General features: G+C 45.6%; 1 protein-coding gene across 1 annotated transcript in view; it reads left to right on the top strand.

The window, feature by feature from the left end:
- Window positions 1–13,151: 13,151 nt before the first annotated feature.
- Window positions 13,152–22,160, top strand: part of TAGLN3 (transgelin 3) — a 152,776-nt gene continuing 143,767 nt past the window's right edge. The window contains exon 1 of the mRNA XM_085622328.1: window positions 13,152–13,304. The gene's annotated coding sequence lies outside the window, so the exon portion shown is untranslated. The remainder of the gene's footprint in view (window positions 13,305–22,160) is intronic.

The raw sequence follows: 22,160 nt of genomic DNA, 5'->3' as shown, positions 1-22,160 counted from the left end.
GAGTGCATTGACACAGTGCAGTGGTGTAGAGTAGAGTGGGATGGCGCAGGGTAGATTGCAGTGCCGTAGAGTGGAATAGATCACAGTGGAACAGAGTGACGTAGAGTGAAGTGGCAAAGAGTAGATTGTTTCAGATTAGAGTGAAGTGGCATAGACAGAAGAGCCATAGCGTAGAGTGCAGTGTAGAAGAGTGCAGTGGTGCAAAGTAGATTGGAGTGGTTTAACTTAGAGTGCATTTGCGTAGAGTTAAGCGATGTAGAGTGGTGTAGAGTGTAGTGGTTTAGAATGCCTTGCGTAGAGTGCAGTAGAGTTCAGTGACATAGAGTGCAGTGTTGCACAGTAAAGTGTAGAGTGAATTGGTGTAGAATGCAGTGGCATAGAGTTGAGTGGTACAGAGTAAAGTGGCATAGAGTACAGTGGTGCAGAGTAGAATATTGCGGCATACAGTGTAGTGGTCTAGAGTGCAGTGGCGTAGAGCGCAGTAGCATACAGTAGAGTACAGGGTAGTGTCCTACTGTGCAATGGCGTACAGTGTATTGGTTTTTAGTAAAGTGGCAGAATGCAGTGGCGCTGCATGTTGAAGAGTAGAGTGGGGTGGCGCACGGTATAGTGCAGTGACGTGGAGTGGAGTAGAGTGATATAAAGTAGTGTAGAGTGCAGTGGCATAGAATAAACTGTTTCAAAGTAGAATGAAGTGGTGTAGAGTGAAGTGGCATAGAGTGCAGTGATGCAGAGTAGATTAGAATGGTTTAGAGAGGATTACCGTAGAGTGCAGTGGAGTAGAGTGTAGAAATGCAGAGTAGAGTGGTATACAGTGCATTGGCATACAGTGCAGTAGCGTAGAGTGTATTGGTTTTGAGTAAAGAGGTATAGAGTGCGGTGGTGTAGAGTGATGAAGAGTAGAGTGGGGTGGTGCATGGTAGATTGCAGTGGCATAGAGCGGAGTGCCTTGAGCGGAATAGAGTAGAGTGGAATACAGTGGCATACAGTGCAGCAGCAAAGAGTAGATTGTTTCAGAATAAATCAAAGTGGCGTAGAGTGCAGTGATGCAGAGTAGATTAGAGTTGTTCAGAGTGGATTGACAGAGTTCAGTGGCATAGAGTGTAGCCATGCAGAGTGGCGCAGAGTGTAGTGGCGTAAAGTGAACTGGTGTAGAGTGGCGTACATTTTAGTGGTGGAGAGCAGAGTAGTGTGGCATATGTTGGAGTGGTGATGCAGAGTAGACTGGCAAAGTGTAGTGTCATAGAGTACATTGGCATAGTTGTGTAGAGTGCAGTGACGTAGAATGGTGCAGAGTTCAGTGGCAAAGAGTGGTAAGGTACTTTTATTATGCATTATTAAGTGGCAAAGAGCGGAGTGTTGCATAGTGGACTGTCATAGAGTGCAGTGGGGTATACTAGAGTGGCGTAGAGAGCATTGCCATAGAGTGCAATGGTGTACAGTTGAGTGGTGCAGGGTAGAGTTGCATAGGGAGCAGTGACATAGAATACAGTGGTGCAGAGTACAACAAAATGACATAGATTGCAGTGATGTAGAGTACAGTGGTGTAGATTGCAATGCCGTAGAGTGCAGTGGCGTAGAGTGTTGTATAGTGGCATAGAGTGCAGTGTTGTAAAGTAGAAAGGCGTAGAGTGCATTAGTTATGAGTAGAGTGGTGCGGAGTGCAGTGGTTAGAGTAAAGTGCAGTGACGTAGAGTTGAGCTGCACAGAATGGAGTGGTCCAGCGAAGATTGTAGTGGTGTAGAATGCAGTATTGTAGGGTAGAGTGAAGTGGCGTAGGGTAGAATGACGTAGAGCACAGTGGTAGAGTAGATTAGAGTGGCGCAGAGTGGATTGCCATGGAGTGCACTGGCATAGAGTGGAGTGGTACAGAGTAGAATGCAGTGGCATAGATTGGAGTGGCATAGTGTACAGTTGCAGAGTAGAGTGTCGTAAAGTAGAGTGGTGGAGACTTGAGTGGTGTGGAATGCAGTGGTGTAGAGTAATGGCGCATAGTAGGGTGGGGTAGAATACATTGGCAGAGAGGAAAGTAATGTAGAGTAGAGAGGTGTAGAGTGTAGTGGCATCGAGTGTAGTGGCATACAGTGGTGTACATTAAGGTAGAGTAGTGCAGTGGCATAGAGTGCAGTTGCGCAGAGAAGAGTGGCAGAGTCCAGTAGCAGAGAGCATAGTGTTGCAGAGTAGAGTGGTGCAGAGTAAAGTTTCATAGGGTGCAGTGGCATTGAGTACAGTGGTGCAGAGTAGATTAGAGTGACGTAGAGTGCAATGGAGTCTAGTTCATTAGCGTAGAGTGCAGTGGCGTGGAGTAGAGTGTTGCAAAGTAGAGTATAGAGTCCTACAGTGCAGTGGTGTACAATGTATTGTTTTGAGTGCAGTGGCGTAGAGTAGAGTGGTGAATAGTAGAGTTGGGTGGTTCAGGGTAGATTACAACAGCGTGGAGTGGAATAGCTCAGAGGAATAGTGGCGTAGGGTGCAGTGGCAAAGAGTGCAATGATGTTGAGTGCACTGGCATAAGGGTATTGCAGAGTAGAGTAAAGGGTTGTTATGAGCAAAGTGGCATAGAGTAGAGTGGTGTTTAGTGGAATAGCGCAGAGTGGAATAGAGTGGCGTAGAGTGCAGTGGCATAGAGTAGAGTGCAGTGTAGTAGAATGCAGTGGTGCAAAGTCTATTAGAGTGGATTGGCATGGAGTGAAGCAGAGCAGAGTAGAGTGGCGTAGCGTAGTGGCATACTGTGCATTGAAATAGAGCGCAGTAGAGTAGAATGGAGAAGAGTAGAGTACAGCGGCAAAGAGTGCAGTGGTACAGAGTAGAGTGGCGGATAGTGCAGTGTCGCACTGTGCATTGGTGTAGAGTGCATTGGTGTAGAGTGCAGTGATGTAGAGTGGTGTGGAATAAAGTGGCATAGAGAGCGTTGGCATAGAGTACGGAGGTGCAGAGTAGACTGGAGCGGCCTAAAGTTCAGTGCATAGAGTACAATGGTGTTGAGTGCAGTGGATTAGCACGCACTGGTACAGAGTGCAATGGTGTACAGTATTAAAGAGTAGATTATAGTGTCATACAGTGCAGTGGCTTACAGTGTATTGGTTTTGAGTAAAGTGGCACAGAGTACATTGACCTTCCATTGCAGTGGTGTAGAGTAAGAGTGGGGTGGCGCAGGATATATTGCAGTGGAGTAGAGTGAAATAGCGCAGAGTGGAATAGAGTAGTGTAAAGTGTTGTGGCATAGCGTAGATTGTTAAGTCAACAAAAAAAGAGGAGGTGGGGGGGGCCAGGAGCCTGTTCAGGTCCCGTGTCCGTGCTCCACAAAATACAGTTAAATCATAAGGGACACTGTTCCGATTTGGGGGTGCATAGTCTCACCTTCTCAAAAAATGGAGATAGAAAGATTAAGAATAGAATAGAAGGTGAGAGAAGAAGGAAAAAGAGAGGCAGAGGTATATCCCCAGTATCAAGGATCCAATCCCGAAGGGGAGGGCCAGGTCTTGCCTCTTAGTTGCCCTAAGGATGTCATGCTTCATCATCGGGCTTTTGCTCCTCGTCGGGCCCGCGCTGCAATGCCCGACGGGTTCCCACGAAGGGTCACTTTGGCTGAGATCTTTTAAGAGAAAAGCCGTTAGGTGAGTGCGTGTATGTGAGGTGGATCCAATGGGACGGTGGTGAAGTGCGTGCAGGAGTGGGTAAATAAAACTACCTAGGGGTATCCAAAGGAAAATATTTTAATAGTGTGGTGCCCCTGGCAGATTAAAAAAAACAAAAGGTTGGTGAGTTACTATAGGGTCGACCACAAAGGAGCCAAGGGGGTCACAAGGCAGGTCGCCCCCCACTCATAACCTTATAAACAACAAGACCTGCCTAGAACAAGGATATTTTCGTTTTTATAAACACAATGAACCTCTCCTAATCAAAAAACCTTGGCACTTGCACAAACTGTTGCATTTTAAACCGTTTCCACGGCACAATTTGCCAATCGTCAACGAGGAATGTGGTGTCACTGGTTCTAAAAGTTCCTAAATATTTAGGTGTGCTTAGAAAGAAGTGTTCCCTGTTAATCTATTTCCCCAATAGTAAGTGTGGGAAAGAAGTTGGAAAATGGAAAAAACCTCCAAACCACCCGGACCATCAGATGTAGTGCCTGTTACAATGCCTCAAAATGAAGAGTGCAAAAAAGTGAAGAGGCCGGCAGTGCCTCACGGAAGTGACCCCAACGAGGCTATGCAGACTGGTACTCGCTTGCTACCTCACGTTCTCATCATAGGCGACTGCCGTCCAAAACGAAGATAAGAAATAAATCAGAAAAATCAAAAATATTGTGTCTATTCTAATAACTAGTGTTGGGTGGAACTGATAATCTATACTGTGTCTATGTTCCTAAAAATAAAGTGAGTGTCGACCCTGAGACAGGGGAGACTGAGTCTGATCAGGACCCACGTAACTCCCAGTTAAAACCGGACAACACCACACTCGCTATTTGAAACTTTATTCTATGCTGTGTGGCTGTCCACTAAAACCAACATGTTTTGTTGCCTGTATGGATGGGCGGCAACTTCTTCAGGGCTAGGGTCGACGCGTTTCTCTGCTTTGCTAGTTCTGACCAGTTTTGTATCTGTCAGCGTCGTTAGGGTTGCTCGTTCACAGCATACCTCAACCCTTAATGTAGGTGGATGTATGCTACCTCGGATAATTCTGAGCTGCTTGCCCGCTGACCGCGGATTCATATATCTCGTCGGTCTAGCGCTTCGGGTGCTATTCAACCTCCATTAGGTTAGGAGAGGTTCATTGTGTTTATAAAAACGAAAATATCCTTGTTCTAGGCAGGTCTTGTTGTTTATAAGAGTTACTATAGGGCTCAATGTGCCTGTGTAACTAACAAAAGGTCGACATGTTTCACGCCTGGTTTGTCTGAGAGATCAATGGCGTTTCTTCAGGACCTAGCTGATGTGATAGTTGTGCACGATAAAAGTGGGGTTCCGGAGTGAAAATGGTAACCCACGTAGGTGAAGGGTGGCTTGGGTGCGACCACAGGGCTAGATTCCCTAATGTGCGGTGTTAATCTCGGCTTGTAGATATACCCAAGACTCAAAGATACCTAGCAGGGATGACAAATCAGAAAAGGAAGAAAAAAAGAGAGGACTTATGCGTCAGACGGTCACATGGCAAAAATGTCCATTCAACCTTTGCACATCACATGAGGTAGCTTCCAAGACAGCATAACTAAACAAGAGAACATTTGAACAATGTGACTGAAATTCATACATAGTGCTGCGACACCAAGATGCAGCCAATCACCTGGTGGAGCGTTCAGAGGTAGCACTAGGACGCAATGCCATTGGGGGTAGTCATGCGGTATGGTTAGCGTCTGAGGTCCCCCACCCAACCCCCGGCAGGACTTTGAAACCGAGGCCAACCACCTTGAGAAGAATCTCCTGGACATACACTACCCAAAGAGGGTAGTGGAAAAGGCAAGAAAACGAGCAAGGAATAATCACAGACAGGCCCTCCTCGAAACAAAAGTAAGAGAACCAAGCAAAACCATCACGTGTGTCACCACATTCACACCGCTATCCAACAGACTGAAGAACATTATCAAACGGAATTGAAAGATCCTCAATACAGACACACTGGACTTGGAACAACCACGTTTTCCATTTAAAAGGACGTCTAACCTACGAGATACCCTGATTAACATACGCCCATTGAACAAGAAAAAGAACCTACAGAACGCCACACTCTGGAATCTACCACCTGCTACAGGGCACTATCCGTGTCGCAACGAACGCCTGATCCACCACCACTCAGACAAAAACACTGATCCTTGGCGACTTCATCTGGGAGCAACGGGGGCAGGCGATGGAGGTGGATTTGGTTCATATATTTTACTCCTGCTTTTCGAATATTCCCAAGATGTTGTTAGCAAAGCAGACAGCTGCTTTCCGAATGCCCCCAAGATGTTTTAGCAAACCAGACAGCTAGGCTTTCTGGCAGGCTTTGACCAAATATGTCTTCTGTTTTTGTCAATGCCTGTTTATGCTGCTGCACCTTTGACAACTACGGATGCAAGACCAAGATGGTGGAATAGAATAACTCCACGTCATGCCCAACATTTACACTCCTCAAAGATAACCAATGGACAAGATAAACACAGTCCACTGAACACCTTTTGTCCATTTTCTGTAGGTAGCACATTAAAATAGGCTATGAGGGATGCCAGTAGGGCAGGCATTGATAAGCCAAATCTAGACTCGCTGCAGCAACGAGAAAGCATCGTGTTTTGCACTGAATGCATAAAAGATGCAACAACTTCGCTTGTAAGGTTATAACGACGCTTCCTTGATATTTCTAAAGTCCCGTTGCTCCCCTCTTCTATGTATTCGGTCCTGTTGTAAATCTGGCTGTGAATTTCGTCTCAAATCTGTCTTTCCCTTCGTTAATTCAGCAAGCAATTTATCGAGGATGCAATTATTTTTTTACGTGTGTCATTCACTGTTGACCTTTTTTGACCCCTTCATGCAAATAGCTGGCCCCATCTGTTACATCCTCGGGGGCGGACGCATTTTAAGAGCGACCCCTCCGCCTCCTCCGCGAGGCTCTGATTAAACTTTAATGTGTGTTCGGACGGATCTCGGCCTCTTCTGTTCTTTTATTGCGGTTTGGACGGGATTAGAATCCAGTCGGATTCCAGATCAGGCGGTTAATTATTGAGCCCAATCCCGGCCAGTCCCAGTGAAATGTGCTGTGACCTGGTACCATTTGTAAACACCAGGACCTATTCGGCCCTGGCCCTCACCTTGCAGGTGGTGAGGGCCAAGCTCTTCTTTTCAATTCCAGTTGGCCTCATTACAAATTCCTCACGTAAAGGACCTTCAGCACCCCTTCTGTTAGGGGGGCATCCTGGGCGGGACCTTGCTGGAGCCTAGGACCTTGGTGCCGAGACCACCGAGAAACAAGCATTTACAATGCAATGGACTCGGCAATATTATAGGTAGAGCTATTGGTATTCCTCATTATTTTTTTTATTATTTTTTTATCCCTAAATAAATGGCATTGTTATTTCTATTGGCATTAGTTTGTTTTTTTTGCATATGTGATACCTATTGCATTAGAAGAGAGAGAGTGAGATAGAGAGAGAGAGTGAGGTATTGAAATAGAGAGTGAGGTAGTGAGAGAGAGTGAGGTAGATAGAGAGTGAGGTAGTGAGTGAGGTATTTTCTGACATAGTGAGATAGAAACAGTGAGTGATGTTGTGAGATAGAGAAAGATTGAGGTAGTGAAAGAGAGAGTGAGGTAGTGAGGGATGTGTGGCGCTGAATGAAATCATGCTGATAGGAGTTATGTGGCATGATGGCTCTGTTGGAAGGAATGCAAGAGAGAGGCGACAGAGAGAAGGAAAAGCTGGTAAGGATGAGAGTGCATAACATGGGAAAAAGACAGAATGAAGGGGAGAGAAGAAAAAGGAAGCAGGAAAAGTGGATAGAGCGGCAAGTGAGAGAAAGGCTAGAGGATGGAAGAGCGAGGAGGGCAGAAAAGGGAATGAAAGGAGGAAAAGGGACAGCAAGAGGAGTGCGAGAAAGGAGAAGGAAGAGAAAGAAAGGAGAAGAGTGGTAAGAGTAGAGGAGGAGGGAGGCAGACTCAGAACGGGGAGAGCTGAACCGGCTGCAGTCAGTGCAGTCGATGCTGGTCCGCACATGAGCCTCACTGAACTCTTGATGTAATCCCTACATGTTCATGTTAAGCTAGAGCTTTTGAACTGTGGTGTTCAATCCGTGGCTTTGGGATTTTCTTCCACAGCAGCCAATCAGCAAGCAGGTTCCTGGGGAGGCGAGCGGACCGCCATCAGAGCCAATCAGCAATCACGCTCCGCTAGACTTTTACCGGTTCCTAAAACAAGAACTCAACTGCCACTCGGCATACCTCCGAGTCAACCTCAAACATATGCCAGAGCTTATCTGCTGACACCCAAACCGGCTCGCAGGAAGGGCGGGGTGGCAGTGGCCGGCCAACCACATCCACCAGCAAGGCCCTTGATCTCTGAGACCTGCGGGTGTGCCAAAACACAACTCACAGAGGGAGGGGCCCCGCGGGGAGTCACAAGAGCAGGCTCGCGTCCATTCCGAATGTCTCTACCGGAGCTTCTCGCTCGCCCTTTACTGTGTGATGCGATGCCCCTGGAGGGAGGGGGGGGGAGTTTGGCTGTAAAGCCCCAGATTCCGCGCTCGGCTCAGTGGCCTGTTTCTCACCTGCAAGCCAGTTCTTGAGCTGCACGTTTCATTCGCTGTTTTCCGGCACTCGTAGTTCGAGTGTTTGAAGCAATGCCTCCGCATGAAAAGAAACTAGCTGAAAAGAAGCAGTACGCTTGACACCAGCAACAGCAGACCGAAAAGGACCCCAAATGGTGTTCTGGAACTTAACGGTGTTGCTGATCCGGAAGGTATTCCTGACGCCCCTCACAAAGCTCTAGTACACAAAACTAACGAGACTCAGAAGATGGAAACACGGAACAGGCACTGATGTGTCGCATTTGTATAGCACCTCATACCCCGACGAGGCTCCAAAGCGCTTCTGGGCTACCACGGAAAAAGCAACTCAGTTTGCTGTGCCTGCTTAGTAGATTGTGGATTTATACTGTGGGTTGTGGTCCAACGCGTTTACAAGTGCAACACACATTAACACAGCACACATTTTACCTCAAAGATCAGTAACATCCTTGTCCGATGGGTATAGAGAAAATGCCTCTCCCTGTAATAGATTACAACCTTTAAACAACCGTTACCAGTACCTGGCGGTAGTAGCCGCATTCGACTATGCGCTAAACCACACTCTGTGTACTGCTGGCATTGAGAGGAAAACTCGAGTCCATGTCACAGAAAAGATGCGAGAGGAGGACGAATGAACAAAATGGAGGCAGGGTGGCACCGTTCTGACACAAAGGAAACGAGTCTTTCAAAGGGGAAGTAGGTAGGAGACACCACCGCCTTTCTCCGAGGCGAAGCAGAAATGCCTCGGAGAAACGCAGTGGCGTTTTCAGATTCAGGGGCGTGTTTCTTTTTCTCTCCTCTTGCCATTGGCTGGAGGAGAGAAAAACACGCCTGAGAAAGGGCGTGGCTAAAAAGTGGAAAGAACAGCACGGAACACGCCCCCGAATCTGAAAAAGACGGAGCCTATTTGGAGGGACGGCTCTCTCCTCCAATGGCTGGCCTCCGTTTAGGAAGCCAGCCAATGGAGGAGAAGCAAAAAGAGAGGCGGGCTAAATAGCCACTCTAAGAATCATTAAATCTCCGACTTCCGGTTCTGCCTTCGGCAGACCGGACGGTCCTCGACCTAAAAAAGGACCGGTTTTAACTCCACAAGTGAGAGGATGTGGCCTAACGCCCAGAGCTGCCGACTTTAGAGCTGGGAAACTAGGTACGAGTTTCGGTGTCCGCTCAACATCCTGTGATTCTGGGCTAATCACTTAATCTTCCCGTGCCTACCAAAATATATATATATTATCTACTGGCGGTCGCCAGTAGATAGTTATAGTTACAACCTAGTTTCCATAGGAAATCTCAAAATTCTATTTTGAATAACTTTGGCGCCGGTTGACGAATCCTCGCGAAATTTTCAAAACTAATGGGGCGCTCCATTCAGCTCCTACCCTGAAAGTCTCGGGGTGATTCGTCAAGCGGGGGCCGAGAAAAAAGGGGGGTCCCAAAACGCGTTTTCCCCATGCATTTTTCCATAGGACCTTTAGACACAGCTACAGCCCGAACGGCTGAACAGAGTTACTTGAAATTTGGCAGAGAGGTAGCCATAAGGTCAAGGAAGTGCCTTTTGTAGGTCTGGTGTAAATCTGTTCAGTATTTCCTGAGAAAATAGCATTTAAAAGCATATCAATATCTATACGCGTGCACCGTGCGCGCACTGTGCGCGCACCCTGCCGTGCGCGAGCGCAATTCTGATTGGTTGTTAGATGTCGATAAACATTCGAATCGGTCGAAACCAGGAAGTGTCGGCCGCCATTTTGTCTCTCGCAGTCTGAGGGGGTGAAAAAAAAAGGTGGAGAACGTGAAAAGGGGGCAGAGTGGACAGTTCCTGACCCCCTAGCCTTGGTCAGGGGGTCACAGAAGGACCCCCAAGGGAGAAAAAAACATTTTTTTTTTTTTTTTTAAATCGCGAGGTGCGCGCACCCAGCGCCACAGCACGCACTACGACCCGTGGGTGCTCGGTGCGCGAAGCGCACCGAGCGCCCACATCGCGCACACGGTGCGCGCACCGAGCGATTTAAAAAAAAAAATAATAATTCACGGTGCGCGCACGGTGAAAACCTGAAAAAAAAAAAAAAAAAATGTCTTAGCATTTAAAAAAACTTATAAATTCACTGAAAAAACCATAGGTTTCACACACGTTATAGTTACGAATTAGTATTTAAAAAACCTTGCAAATTCACTTAAAAAACCATAGGTTTCACACATGTTATAGTTAGCTGGACATTTCACTCGTAAAAAACCAATAAAATTCCCCCGTTATAGTTAGTGCAGGCAACTATAACTCACGCGACCGCAATCCTCTGCTGATGACGTCAGATATTACATCACTGATGACATATGTGTCTTTATGAAAAATAAATATTTGTAATATATGTATAGCTAAAGATTAATGGAAGAAGACATGGGTAAATAAGTGTTTAAATACAGTGATGTAATATCTGACGTCATCAGCAGAAGATTGCAGTCGCGTGAGTTATAGTTGCCTGCACTAACTATAACGGGGGAATTTCATTGTTTTTTTACGAGTGAAATGTCCAGCTAACTATAACATGTGTGAAACCTATGGTTTTTTTAAGTGAATATATATATATATATATGAATGTGTCCTTGTGTAACGTAACTGGTGCTCATGTAAAGCGCTCCAATCGCTGCGGGTCGAGCTCGCGCTATATAAATCTGCAACAACAAAAAAGGTCTTTAAAAAATAAGCTATATTTGGTGGCAGGTTTATATGTAAGAGATAGCATGCACTATAGGAATTCAAGATGTATTTGATCGCATGGGTAGTTACACTAATAACTCTTTAAATAACTTGCTTTACAGTGTTAATTTCTGCCCAAAACGAACCATGCTAGCATTTTTAGAATAACAAAAGATTAAGAAAAAACAGAAAGTTTGTAATGTATGCCTTCCAGCTTCCATGCAGCTCCTTGATGTTGGTTCATAAGTCACTAAATTGTTTTACAGGGACTAGAACTTATAATATGCACGCAAAGCAGGGATCTCTGCAACAGCAACAGTGTCCTACTGAACTATCTTGAAAAATTCAAATATGTGGCCTGCCTGTTACATTCGGTACTTTGCAGCGGGAACATTGACATGATTGATATGCTATTTCATGATGAGTCAAAACAGCACTCAAATCTATCCAGCAAGAACATTAACCACCACTGAGTTATTTTACCGCCATTATATCCTGGAACTTCTTGGGGGCACACATCTCTGCAGCAGGTGCCTTAGTCGCGTGAGATAAACCAGAACAAAGGTGCTGCCACGTTTGTCCTTTTTGCCAATTACTCTGGTGGAAGAATTGAAGAAAAGATAAGCGCACGGTCTGAGTAAACTCCTCATGGCTGCACCTATTCATGCCACCCCTTCACCGCCAGAGCTTAATTTGTTAGAGTGCCAGTAACCAAGCTCTGATCAGAAGACCCCGCCAGTGCAATTAAACATTGGCGCACCAAATACCAAGGCTGGTAGTTAAATCCACCCCGTGCCTTTAATCCACTACCAAACACACCCTGCCCTTTTATTTTACCCTTACAGTTCCCTGCATTCTCCGTTTGCGGCGGTTTTGCCGTCTTTTTCTTTCTACGCCTGTCCGAATTTTGGGGCTTATTTTCAAGGCCCTTTCTTGTAAATCCAAATACCTCATTATTTCCCTATTAAAAGTGAGGCACTCGCGTTGCCCAAGAGCCTCAAGGGCCCCTTTATGTTTTCCCCTCTCCTGCGCTCGGTAAATATCTGATGTGGAAACATAAGGGGTGGTCCTCGCCTGAAAACACCAGCTCAAATTAAGCAAGGCGTCACCCAAATGTATAGCATCGGAGAGTATTTTTCCCCATTCCAAGGACTGATGGTCTCTACCTAAATGGTATACTTTCCTTTACCAATCAATCAATCAATCAATCAATCAGTGACACTTATAAAGCGCGCTACGTACCCGTAGGGTCTCAAGGCGCTGGGGAGGGGGGGTGCCGCTACTGCTCGAACAGCCAGGTCTTCAGCTTCTTCCTGAAGGAGAGGTGGTCTTGGGTCAGGCGCAGGTCGGACGGGAGGGAGTTCCAGGTCTTGGCGGCCAGGTAGGAGAAGGACCTTCCTCCTGTAGTCGCTCTTCGGATGCGGGGGACGGCGGCGAGGGCGTGGTTGGCTGATCGGAGGTGGCGTTTGGGAGCGTAGAAGTTGACTCGGCTGTTGAGGTAGCTCGGGCCTTGGTCGTGTAGGGCTTTGTGTGCGTGGGTGAGGAGGCGGAAGGTGATTCTCTTGTTGATGGGGAGCCAGTGAAGGTCTCTCAGATGACCGGAGATGTGGCTGGATCGTGGGATGTCGACCAATAAGGAACGACTTTTATTTTATCTTAAAAGGACACAGCCAAGCTCACAGAAGATATCCGTGGGACAAAAATATATGCTGTTGATATACAACTGTGCGTTCAAGCTTCAGTGTCCATCCATTATAGTTGCAAATATCTTTACCAAAAACCGTTTGTTTTGTCCTTTAAGGAAAGGACGTCGATGCATTCAGTTCTGCCACTAATTGATTAAAAATATAAATATCCATATGTTCCATGCGTTCACGCGCACATTCGGGTTGCTTGTCTGTTTGGATTTAGTGGGTTTGTACCGTATTGTAATTATCAAAACTTGTAAAATAATACATTTATAAAGCGATTCCATCCCACAATTAAGGCTGCGGCGAACGTGGGTTATAATGAAAATTAATGTCCATCTTTTTCGTCCTTTCTTAGGCGCGGGACTTGTATTCTATTATTTGGGCGCACATATCGTTGTTTCCCGAAGAGATCATTTTCGGTCTCCTCTTTGGAGAAACCCTAGCTGGGCCCAGCTCTCTGGGAGTTAATGGTTATTATGTAAAAAGCCCCGCCCTGATCTGACCGTGCGACAGATGGAGAGAGCCTTTTAAGAGAGCGCAGTCCACGCAGCAGCATCGCACACAGGACACGCGCAGGGAGTGGTCCGACGAGGAACATCTCCTGCATCCTCAGCCCAGCAAGCAGCTGCCCGGAAATCACTGGAGACCCGCCGCCGCGTATCCCAGCAGGTACAGCGCGCTCCGCCCATAATGGCAATAATAGTCACTATATTTGTGCTTGTCTATTGGTTCGTTAGCAGTAGTTGTCATCATATTTCTAAGTTATGTCATGTATATTTCGGGTGCAAGTCGGGAGTACCCACAGGTGTACGGCGTTCACCCACTATTTTCATAGGGTGGGCGCCGTCTACCCTGCCAAAAAGTTGGGCCCCATTAATAAATGTGCGGAACTCGTCCCGGTGTAATGTCCAAGGCACCGGGACACATTCAGCAGCGCCTGCCCCTTGTCTGCTTTCGATCTGCAACAACGTGCAGGCGGGGAGGGGCTCTCTTTCAGGCTCCAGCTGGGCCCATAACAAAGGACGAATTTGAGGGGGTCATCAGGCCTTTTGTTCGATTCTCCTGGCTGGGAGAGGTCAGGAGCCTCTCACCTCACCAATGCAGTGGAGGGGACCAAAGGTTTACATCTTGTTAACACTTCACACATACTTGAGAGGCAGCTTTTCACTTTGTTCAGTCCCTGTTTAGGAGATATGCACTGTAAGAACATCAGATGTGTTCCTCTAGTATTCACATAAATTGCATTTATATAGCGCTTAAAACGCCTTATGAGGGCTTGACATTTAAATCCCTCTGTTTTTGTGTGTGCTGCACTACTCATCCTAAAGCAGGGTGTCTGAGTGCTTTACATCACACTTACATAATACATGTACGATAAATCATATGTTTGTAAATCAATGTACATTATGTTACATAAGGCAGTGAGAGTTACAAGATGTAGAAGTCACATATCATCCATAGTAGGTCACTGTGCTATATTAGAAGATTTACAATGCAACTGCAAGTGACATAAGGATCTCTGTGTTCGAAGCAGTAACCCACTTACCTACCTACATAAAATCAAGTCTGTCATTTGTATGTTACATGATGTGCTTTGCGGGTGACACATTAACCCTCTATTCTACTTTGAGTCAAAACGGAGGCTAGACAAAACAGAACCTTGCAGCAAGTGCATTAACCTTCAGAGTTATCTTACTATTATTATTTACTCAGATTTACTGGGAGCACACAGATCTCTGCAGCAGGTGCCTTAACCCCATAAGATATTTTAAAGTACAGTCTTTGCAACCAGTTAAGCAGAACATATTTACTGCCAATTTTATCCTTGTTGCCACTTTATAAGTTGAGGCTCAGATTTTGCATCAGGGCTGAGTCACGTTTTTGGTACGACCCTGGCGTAAAATCTATTTTGGTATTTACAGTACCACACAAATCCCATTTGCAAAAAAAAACACACACACACAAAAAACCGAACACAAGGCAGCACATTGCCCTGCCTTATGTCAAGTAGGCATTACATGGGTGGTGCTAGGGCATTCCTGTGCATCCATCTATGTATTTTGGCGTAAACCCATATTTACAGAGACTTGTGAACCTAGGATTGCACCACACTGGTGAGTCTACCTTAGGCTGGCGTAACAAGGAGAAATATATCCATTTCTCCTCATTATTTCCTCTTTGCATGTGCGCTGCATTCTGCAGCAATCAGATAACAAGTGCTATATAAATGCAAATCTTTTTTCCTCTTCTATCCCTCTGCTATCCTTCTGAATCTAAATAACTGACTAACCTATCCACCATGCAAATTACTTTCATATTTCACTGTACCAATTCCAGACTAATCCTTTATGGGTTCCGGACTAGCGTGCTACTCACAGAAAAAGCGCTTTGACGCCTCTTCAGGGGTAGTAAGCGCTATATAAATGCAATTACAATACAATACAATACAAAGAGGAAATTGCCTCATGGGATAGTTTCTGCGTGGCTTTTGAGGGATCTCCCCCCCCCCAAAAAAAATGCACGCCAGCTCATTGCGCTTCCTCGTGTTACCATGCGCCAGGTAGGTTTAACATGAGTGGTGTATTGGTGTTCCCGTACATCCACCCTTGTATTTTGTATGCAAAAATTATACTCAGTCTTCTAAAGGCAGGCACACTAGCTTTCCTTGGATGAGCTCTTGAGTTCCACTTTCCTGTAAAAGGATCAAGGTTGTTCCCTATTTATGTGAGGCGGTATTCCAGCTAGACCTCGCTAGTGGGCTCAAGTCTCAGAAGTTCCATGATGGTTTTGAGAAAGTCAAAGTGCCTCTGTGCTGTAGTGTGTCAGTCAGAGCAAGCCCAGTTTTGGTGGCCCAGTATTCAATCTTACCCACTCTCGTTGGAGGGTCGGAGTGCCCTGTCATGCGTCTGCAGCCTGGTGGTGAGCACAAGACGTGATGCTACGGTAGAGGCCGCAGGCGTTCACACGCTCCTCCACCTATGAGGTAAGCCCTGAATCCAGTGGCAGTTCTTGGGTCCTCCTGGATTGTTGGGTAGTTGAATCGTTGCACTTCTCAGCGAGTAAAAGTTTGCTTCTCCTTCAAAGCTGCACGCTGCTCCAGGGGGACTGTACTCTCATTTCACCCTGCCCCCCCCCCCCCCACTCCTGGCATTTGGAGTTCGTGACAGTGCACACAGGAAAACGTCCCCTTCAGGTCACAGGATTGCACAGTGCAACAGCCCTCTTATCGATAGAGCAGTGCACCAGGACAACAGCCGTCAATCATCACCGCGGCCCCCACCTGGCATACGGAGGTCATGGGCAGCACACAGGTTTTCTGCTTTCACTTAGTGCAATTTAGACACTAAATAGGCATCTCTTCATTTCTCCTATTTCACATCAGAGGTCAATGTTTTGTCTTTAATTCTTGGTGCATGAGGTTAGAGTGTGGCAGGCAGGTAGAAGCCACATGAAAGTCGTGTCAAATCCATTATATATGTGGCTTAGATTCTTATTACTATTTTCCAAGAATGAAAGAGTGAGAAGTGATACAGGGTTTGCTCACCTTCCCAAACACCTAACCGTAGAAAAATAACAGGATCAAACCCCTACCGTGCTTAGCCTATATCTCCATACCAGCCCAAGAGGATCATCCAATGGTATTAAAAGGGTTTGCACACTCTGGAATATGGGATGCCTCATCATAGAGTCCTCGTCCAGATACCTAATGTATCTGGGTGGGCTCAACCTTGGTTGCCAAGGAAGCTCTATGGTTATTGGGTGGGATCCTAGATTTAAAATAATCTAGGGTGTCCTGAGGTTTAATTTTATTTTCAAAGGGTGGGGATGCGCTAAGGAAATTAGTATCCTTTGTAACCCTGGGTCAGCATGTTTCAGCCATCACACCAATGCCTCACCGGGCTAGTTGGCTTTCATCAGGACCTCACAAGGATACCATTAGTATCCTATTTGTTTGTGTTCAGTTGTGAAACTTCCATTCACCATACTCATACATGCTATACGTACCAACCCATTTGGTCGCTAAGTTAGCATTTCTTTAGTGCGTCCTATTTAGAGCTTCTTGAGGGCAAGGAGGCAGGTGGACCTTGTAATCAAATTTTCATCAAACGTCTCTTCCTGGCTGTGAACCTCTGTGGTTCCTCCTTTACCCGCATCCTAGATTCTTATTATACAGGGTGCAACATTACATCCTATTTAATCAAACACTAGAGAGAGAGATACATTTGCCTAGAATCACAGAATTTGGTCAGGCCGGGAGGTCGGGATGGATCCAAGGTTATCTGCTTTCACATTGTTAATTTCAACCATTAGATGAACATATCTTTATTTCTCCTGTTTTACATCAAATGCTAATAGTTTGTCTCTAATTCTTGTCAAATTAGGTTGATGCGTGGATGGCGGGCAGATGCCGCAACTGTGCACTTGTCACTTCAAATAAGGCCTGCCTTGCATAAACCTACTTGTTCCTCCATGACCCAAATATTTCAATTTTGTGCAGAAGTATTTAAATTTGTCACACCGCAAGAAAAATGATTTCCAAACATTTGAAATTGGGTGCTTTATTTACCAGTTCCAATCTCCTAATGTCGAAGAGCTGTTTTTCTTGAAAGGAAGACAAGTTGCATTTTTGTAACTTTGGAAAATCGAGAGTGCTGGATAGGGCTGTGTTATATTTTGCCAGGTTATCACTGTGCAGCGGTATGGTGGTTTTGTTTTTTGCCCTTCTCACACCTACTTGTTGCAGCGATGTTGCAAAGTTTGTAATGTACTGTTTTAACCCCTTGGCTGCGGCAGGAATTCCGCCGCAGCGCTGGGGGGGTTTGGGGGCAGCGCGGTGGCGCTGTGCTCATGACGGAGCCACTCCATCATGAGTCACCGTTGAGCTGTGCTCATGACGGAGTGGTTCCGTCATGACTCCGCCCACTGCGCTAATCGCCCACACAGGCGGGGAATTAGCGCCGCGTGGGCGGAGCGGCCGCCAACGGCCGCAGCATGACGGAACCACTCCGTCATGAGCACACGGCACCCGTGGCTCATGACGGAGTGGTTCCGTCATGAGCGGGGAAGGGGTTAAAACACAGTAACACAGGTTAGCTTTGTTGTTAGGATGTTCTTAAGTCTAGGGAACTGATGTAGTTCAGAGTTATACTATCCGTGAAATGAAAGATCATGCGCGCTTACCTAGGGCTGGCTCCTTCAGGTTGAGGTTACAGTGAATAGGCGAGCCCACAGGTCAGTGTTGATGAAAACAAGTAGGTCAAGTAGGCCGTCTCTGGCACCCATGTTGGCAGTGTAACATGTCTAGCATATACAGAGGTCTTATTAGCGAGGAAAGTCTAGTGTAGATTCTGATTACTTGCGATAGTTTGTGGTGTCTCTCGCTGTTTCTACATCACTCCACTTGAGTATTTTTTATATGCAAACTAGTAATATTTCCTCTGGATGTCCACTATTTTCTTGAAAGTGCTAGTTGGGACTGGATTGCGTGTGCCTTTTTCTTGTGAGTTACCTTCGTCACCACTTCCATTTCATTCTTGGATACTGTGCAGCTGACACTTCTCTTGATGTGGAGCTGATACTTCTTACTTTGAAATGTATGTTCCATTCTTTATGTGGGATTTCTGGTGGTACAGATTCCAGGGTGAGCTGTCAGGGTGCGCTGGTAAATGTGAGGGTGGTTTAGAAATAGTTATGCCCACAACAAGTACATGAGAGATGTCTGCTGCTAAAAGTGGAGGTGACATTTTGGGGGGTGGGGGGCAGTGTGTAATTTGTAAAAACATAGACACAGAGTCCCAAACATTTTCTTAGGGTCCTATTGCTGAATGCCAAGTTTGTCATAACATTTTTCTCCCACTACCCTAAAATTACATATTCTTGCAGGTTGTTTTTTTCATCCCCTTTTCTGCCTTCATCATTGTTTTCTTATCGCTCTCCTTTTCCCTTTCTGTCTTTCTCTCTTGGTTTGGGTCATGTTCTGTTGGCGAAAAATAAGCTACAATCTCATAAAATGAGTAAGGCTGAGTAAGAATACTTCGCATAGGAGCGTGGTCTCACCTCCAGAGAGTGCAGGCAGCTAATCAATCACATCTACATAAAAATGTGCTGTATTTGGAATATTATGTGTGGCTGAGTAGGATGGCGGTAGAGTTAGTTTGTTCAATCCTTCGGTAAAAGAAGCTTTACGCTGATAAAAGACAACATTGTTTTATGCTTAGTTTACAAAAGTGTGAATCCTCTGCCTAAATCAGGAGGGTTTTCATGTATACTAGAAATGCGCTCAAATGTACTCATGATAGACCTGCTATACATATATGTGAGGGCTTAAGATCTGATGTCACTTCTTGTGATGCCACTTCTTGTGATGTCAATTCCTGTGATGCCATGTGTGATGTCACGTACCGTGATGTCACTTGCGGAAACAAGAATCTTGGGAGTGGTTTCGGGGTAACACCCCTCATTAGCCAGGGGTGAGTGTCTTAAAAATCCCTGTCTCATACAAACCTAGTTTTTCTCCTTTGAATACTGTTGTTTGTACCCTTACCCCATCACAGTGATAGGTTGCCGCTCTCCTAAACCTAATTTGCTACTTGTTTTAACTTCAGGGCATAGAAGGGTGCTCATCTGCATTGACTTCCCAGGTTCTTGCTTTAATTCTCTCTCGCGGTTCCACATGTTCCCTTTTATTTTGTTCTTATTGGTATTTGTAAGTGTGTATGTGCATTGATGCTTTATATATTTGGATAGCTGCTTCACTACTTTTAGCTTGTACACATAATCCCTTTATTGTATAGCCAACCAAGGCCATCGGGCCCTGTTATAAAAACAACGCCGCAATAAATAAAAATGAGAAAATGAATTGTATGGAAGCCAGAAAGTCGAATGCTGAGTCAGGTGAGCAACACTTGACCACAGACAAATCTTGCAGTAAATACTCTGCCCGGTTGACCATCTCACTGGCGAAGGGACTGCACAGTTTATTCAATTCTATTTGCAGCTCTCTATATGGGAAATAGTTCTTTAAGCAGCACTTTTGGTAACAGCCTAATCAAGTGTGTAATCCCTTTTAGTGGCAGCTGGCGCTGATCAGGAGGGGCGGGGAGGGGAGGATGGAAATTAAAAACGTGCCTCCTGTCCATGTCACTGCGTTCTCCTCATCGCCTCTCTCCACTCCTTCCTCTGGCCCGAACAGGAAGCATCCAGAAAGCACCCAGGCTCCCATGAGCCAATCACAGCATTGTGATTGGTCTGAGCACTGGGGTTCGGCGCTCAGATTGGCAACGGAGGCCTGGGCATGTTCTCCATCCAGGCGAGAGCATGCTATGTGCGCATGAATGTTCGGCCGACCTGAGACGGCAGTCAAACATTCATGCGCACATAGGGAGTGAAAACCACTCCTCCCCTTCGACCTTCAGCAGAGCAGCCCCGCCCACTTCCTAAAGCTGCCGCGCCCACAACAAGAAAAAATAAAATAACATTGAGATGTCATTTTATTTTTTCATACACTTCTGAATAGCAGTGGGGCGACACTCCTCTGCCTTAGCGGAGTAGCCGCCACTGAACTTGCATAGTAAAGGCAGGGAGGCAAATGGTTTTATTCGCAAAGGAATTTTGGTGTAGGTAAGTTAGCTCTCCCTTACTACTGTTTTATGTGCTAATGCATTCCTTTGTGAATTGTCCCACTCCTTTCCCATTTCCTGACCCCCGTCCCTTGTTGTTGCTCCTATCATTCTTCCATGCCAATTCCGCCTCCTCCCTTTTACCCTCGACCCCTAGCTGTGGTTTCCCCATGCCATGTCCCTTTGCTCCTCCCTGCTCTTCTCGCCTTCCAGGTATCTCTGCCACTCTCTTCTATTGTTGTTTCCTTCACATAGTACCATACCCCGCCCATTCTTTTGCTCCTGCAATTTCCTTGTTTCCCCACATGCTTCCATCTTTTTCACCATCCTCTCCCTCGTCACTGGGCCTCCATCTAGCCATTTCTGTATCACACTCGAACGCTCTATCCCTCATTATGATTGCACCTCCTTTGAAAATCCCCTTTCCCCACCACCCAACCCACCAAATGCCTCAGTTTGGTTTGAACCCTGCCCGGAGCACCACTTGCATGTCACCCAGTTGTAAGGATTCAGGTGCCCAATCAAAGCATATAACTGTTACCGCACAGTACGCCGTCATATAGGGATTCATCTCATCTTAGGACACCATGCCACCTGACCCTTCCTAAGGTCACATCAGACCATGTTGCAGAATGCTGGATTGCTATCAGTTATCATGCTCATTTGCAGCTCAAATCCAATGAGCACACTATGTTGAGACATAGTGTTCTTTGGACCAGGCTCCTTTACTGAGTTTTGTCATTTACAATAAATGTTGTGAATTTATGATACACAGTTCCTCAAAAAAAAGTTCAAACAATTAGACTTATTAGTTAGGATGAAATTAATTATACAATGGCTATGAAGAAGCAAATTGTAATCGATTTCTCAGTCTTGAAACATGCGTTGGCCAAAAACCTTTGAATACCCATTGCTTTAATTTTGAATAAACTACATCGACCTTAAAAGCTGAAGAATAATTATTTTCGATTTTATACCTCTTGACCTCAACAACCTGTTCTTCTGCATCCAATCCCTTTACATCTTTCCATGCTTTACAAGGAAAGCAACAAATACCCTAGCGCCCCACCCCACATAATATTACATCGCACCACATACCAACATACCCTACCTGATCACCCACAGGATGACACAAAACCATTCCCCATTGCATCGCTTAATAAACAATACCACTTCACACCATAGCTCATCTTACGAAACACTGCAGCGTACAAGGGCATTCCCAACATATTGTATGCCACTTCACCACCGGTGACCCCACCATGATAAACTACATCACCCCACACCACATGACATGATTGTCTGACTAAGACATGCCGCTGTGTGGACATCCACTTCTTTGACCCGTAGGACGAATAAAGGGATTGCACGCTGTATTATATTGATGCAAAAGTAAATCTTCAAATGTTGCACATGATACATATATTACTCAAAGACACGCAATGGCAGAGCTTAGAAAATTCATAATGTGGAATCAATCCATTTTTTGTATTGATCTCAATACATTTGCCTACAAAGGGCACCAAAGCACCATCCATTAAACCCAATTAATTAAAAAAGGAGAAAATTGGCTTATGGAGGTAATGTATTGACTCCATCTTGAACTCATGGAAGTTATTTTTCTCTTCTCGTCATATCTTTTCTCACTTTGGTTGTAAGTCGTGCCTTGGATATCATCTCACATCTGGCTCCCGTGCCTGTTCTCCTTCTGTTACCTAGCAAGTTAATTACTAAGGAGTCAATTATCTTTTTCCCTGTGTCATCCTTTATTGATTTTTTTCTCTGCTCACTCCTGCAAATACCATCATAATCATCAGGTTTTTTGTCGAAAGTGCTAGCTAGCCTCAATTGGTAATTAAAGCTCTAAAGTCCAAAAGGAAGAAACTAGAAAAGAAAAGTCTTAAAG

This window comes from Triturus cristatus, chromosome 8 (assembly GCF_964204655.1).
Source record: "Triturus cristatus chromosome 8, aTriCri1.1, whole genome shotgun sequence".
Lineage (NCBI taxonomy): Eukaryota > Metazoa > Chordata > Amphibia > Caudata > Salamandridae > Triturus > Triturus cristatus.
The sequence above is the reverse complement of the archived record's forward strand: the minus strand, read 5'-3'. Positions and strand labels throughout refer to the sequence as shown.